We start from the raw sequence: 4,174 nt of genomic DNA, 5'->3' as shown, positions 1-4,174 counted from the left end.
CCATTTTTCAGATGTAATATAAAAAGATTGTCTACTTTTCACTGAGCTGGCATCGTTCATATTTATATATAACACGCAGTGTGCTTAGGATTTCCCTAAATGTCATGTTTTGTGAAATCGCCAGAAGAATTTAGCATTTATGCAGGTAACGGCTTATGTTGTATACTAGTACTATGTATTCAGGTTACTGGCTTTACAAATACCGGTTAACCAGGTTAGAGAACGTAAAGCATTGGATTACAGATTTTTCCCTTCTTCAGGGCCACGAATGTCCTGGGCTATCAGCAACAGCTTACGCTATGTGCATATCAGAGGTTGCTCGTGTGGATGCAAGCATAGCCTCATTCTGCCTGGTTCAGTCGTGTCTTGCCATGCTTTGTATCGGTATGTATTGATCTATAACATACTCTATGATCGGAATATATGATGTTTGGAACTATTACTAGCAGTTTCTATGAAAACATGACATTTCAAATAAAAATGATTAATTTTATGAAATTATTTTCGTGATGAATCAAATAACATCTACTCCCTCCGTCCCAAATTACATTCGTTTTAGCTTTTCTAAGTACATAGCTTTTGATATGCACCTAGATATGTCTAGATACATAACAAAAGCTATGTATTTAGAAAAGCCAAAAACGAATAATAATTTGGGACGGAAGGAATATCTTACATTGTGAATACGTGTAATTCTCAATATTACTTGTTAAAGTTAATAATATTTTGATTGGTAGCCGGTTTGAGGAACCTTAAATGACACATATTTTGATTTGGATGAGTATATATGTAATTACATCTATCCTTACCTAAATGATAGACATTGTATTAATATTAGATATATATGATCCTAGAGCTGGCATGAGTGCATGATATATCTGCTGTACTTGTATAGTAACAATCAATGGATACAACAGATTAGTGCTATAGGTCGTGCTGATTAGATTTAATTGATTTGCTATGAGGGAATGAGAGCTTTTGGGTTGTAACTTCAATTCTTCGAGTTGGTGAACATGAAATTTTGATGCGATAGGAAAAGATAGTTTTAGGTCCCATCTCTTACCTTTCTTCAAACAAGAGGGGCAAAAATTTTTCCTAATATAGATATGAGGATTGCTCCAGTTCTCTCTAAAAATTAGCAGTTTAGCACGAATCACAAATCCTAAAGAACATTTAAATAATTAGTTGATTTTATTTTGTGGTGCTCCTGGGCTCACATGCCACGATCAAAAGGCAACAGTTGTGCATCTTGATCTAATCCTGATGAATTGGGCTAGGATAGCTAAGGAGCAGGCAGGGCTAGGGCTGGGAGTAGCACAAAACAAAATCAACTAATTATTTTACAGGTGCTTCAGGATTTGTGCTAATTTGTAGGGAGGGAGTACCGGAATAATTTTCAATAGATATATACTGTAAGCCGTAGCCCCTAGCTGCTCAACTTCAGTTAGATGGTGTGTTTATAGCTAGCAAACACTTACGTCTATGTATGCATGATATGTGGTGATCAAGCAGCACAGTTGGGATCTGAATCACAGAAGGATAAATATTTGCCGTCATTGAGCAAACTGCACAAAGTTTGCGCTTATGTAAGTGAAACAGTCAATCCATGGCACTTTGGCTAATTCGGTGCCTAAGAGGCTAGCAAGTTTTAACTGACCTTGCACATTTCCAGGCCTTGACAGAGCCAGACTATGGTAGTGATGCAAGCTCTCTGAACACCGTGGCCCGAAAGGTAGTTATTTGACATGTACTACGACTCCACATCGTTGCCATCATGTCTGCATAAGCTTATATATGCAGATCCAATTGTTCTGGACCTCATCTCAACAAACATTCTATGTGTTAGCTAAGTTATGGCAGATTATTAATTGTGCCCAGAAAACTGTCATTTAGTTCATATATATGCTCTGTTTGTTGATACACTTATTTTAGACTTGTGGCCCAGTTTGATCGATCTTGCGATATGATCTGAGCTTCTTGGTTAGGTTCCTGGAGGGTGGGTCCTAAATGGTCGGAAACGGTGGCCTGGGAACAGCAGTTTTGCAGATGTGTTGGTTGTTCTTGCTCGGAATACCAGCACCAATCAGGTCAATGGGTAAGGCAGACTATATATGAATCGGCATTGTTCACTCACATTAACAATGTATGTTAATTTTTTTTGGTGTTGAACCACAATTTCAGGTTCATCGTGAATGGAGGGAGCCCTGGTCTGAAGATCAGCAAGATTGAGAACAAGGTGTCAATGAGAATGGTGCAGAACTGCGACATCGAGCTGAAGAATGTGTTTGTCCCCGAAGATGACAGCCTGGTGCCAATTCTTTTCAGGATCTCGTTAATGTATTTAATATCTTTTCCCACACCTACCCTACATATGTTAAAAACAGCTTGGTAGTCTACAGCTGGTTAAGGAAATTAAACCTTTCCATTGTTCTTGCATGCAGTCGCTTGCTTTCAGTCGTGTCATGGCTGCCTGGGTCAGCATTGGCATCGCAGTAGGGGTGTACGACGCATGCCGGAGGTACATCACTTCAGCTCAGAAGCTTCCGTTGACAATATTTTCATACACTCATTCTTGCTGCGCTGCACCACTATATTTGGTCAGGTACCTGGGAGAGAGGAAACAGTGGCGCGTACCCCTAGCCGCGTTCCAGCTGAACCAAGAGAAGCTTGTCAGGATGCTTGGCAACATCCAGGCCATGTGGCTCTTCGGCTGGCGCCTCTGCAAGCTGCACGGCTCCGGCAAGATGACCATCGGCCAGGCCAGCCTGGGCAAGGTCAGTTGGTGGCTCAGTTTTACCCGTACTTTCTTTCTTTTCGGTGCATAATTCAATGGATAATTGACTGTAGGACTCGAACTGATATCAACAATACATATATATGGACATCACAATAGCTACCTAATCAATCTCGCAGGCATGGATCACGAAGCAGGCAAGGGAGACGGTGGCGCTCGGCAGGGAGCTCTTTGGCGGCAACGGCATTGTCACTGATTTCCACGTTGGCAAGGTAGGCTGTTGTGACAGTTACTATTTATCAGTTACCTAAGCTTTATTTTTCTGCTCATTGGGAATTCTGGTCCTTTGTTGACTGTCTAATTCAGTAATTTGCGTTGCCTTATTATGTCATGCACGCAGGCATTCTGCGACATGGAGACCGTGTACACATACGAGGGTAGCTACGAAATTAACGCCCTCATTGTCGCACGGGAGATCACTGGCATCTCCAGCATTAGGCCAACAAGCCGGCTCTAGCGATGCCAAACTGTGAGCCAAGCCAATAAACAGAGCATGTAGTTCTGTTTTCTTTCATTCAGCACGTCTGCACCTACTTGTATGGGAAATGCACAAAGAGGACTGTACGAGGCAAAAAAAAGGTCATCATCACATAAGAGATCCTCAACCCCCAGTGCCCCACAAGACTAACATATAAAACTATTAGGGATAGGTGATGCTACAAACTTGGTAAACTTCATTGTGATTTGATAAAAAGAACACCGTACTAATTCCCACAATGAGGCAATATATGTACGCTACCCAGCTAGACTTGTATGTCAGACATCAAGCCTAAGCAAACTCTTCTCTGAATGTTGTCTTCCAACCTGAATTGGACATTATTTCACTGTTGAACACTTTCAGATATCTTTGCCATGATGTATTCTCTGGATGTCGTTTGCCTTAGCCAGTTAATGCTTTTGGCTTAAAGCACATAGCCACATAGGCCACCGTACTTGCTCTGCACAATATAAACCTTCCTATCGAAAGAGTCTTCTTGTGCAAGTGTATTGTTTGATAACTATATTCATTTACTTACGATAACTTTGTGAGGGTAGTCAAAATTAGTATCCTAGGTGTCTAGAGTTCGATGAACGGATACTCCCTCCGGTCTAAACATAACCGTAGTCTATTTTTTGAGAGGGCACACAACCACGGACACACATGCGTACGTGTCCATATACACACTAGAGAAGAGATTGGAGAGACTACTTCCCTCATTGCGCGGGAAACACGCAGTACCACTGAATGCGCACGCATGTGTATACCCATAGCAATCCAGGAATAAATCTTGGAAAACCCACCAGAATTCATCCTCACTGAGGATCGAACCTGCGACCTCTTGGGCCGGGGTGCTACCGAGGTCTTGCTGACCAACCCTGATCACAAGTCTGTTCGCAGAT

The 4,174-nt window shown here is 41.8% G+C and overlaps 1 pseudogene; it reads left to right on the top strand.

Moving 5' to 3' along the window:
* Positions 1–3,647, top strand: part of LOC101757431 — a 12,124-nt pseudogene extending 8,477 nt beyond the window's left edge.
* The last annotated feature ends 527 nt before the right edge of the window (positions 3,648–4,174 follow it).

The sequence above is a fragment of the Setaria italica genome, chromosome IV (genome assembly GCF_000263155.2).
Source record: "Setaria italica strain Yugu1 chromosome IV, Setaria_italica_v2.0, whole genome shotgun sequence".
NCBI lineage: Eukaryota > Viridiplantae > Streptophyta > Magnoliopsida > Poales > Poaceae > Setaria > Setaria italica.
The sequence above is the reverse complement of the archived record's forward strand: the minus strand, read 5'-3'. Positions and strand labels throughout refer to the sequence as shown.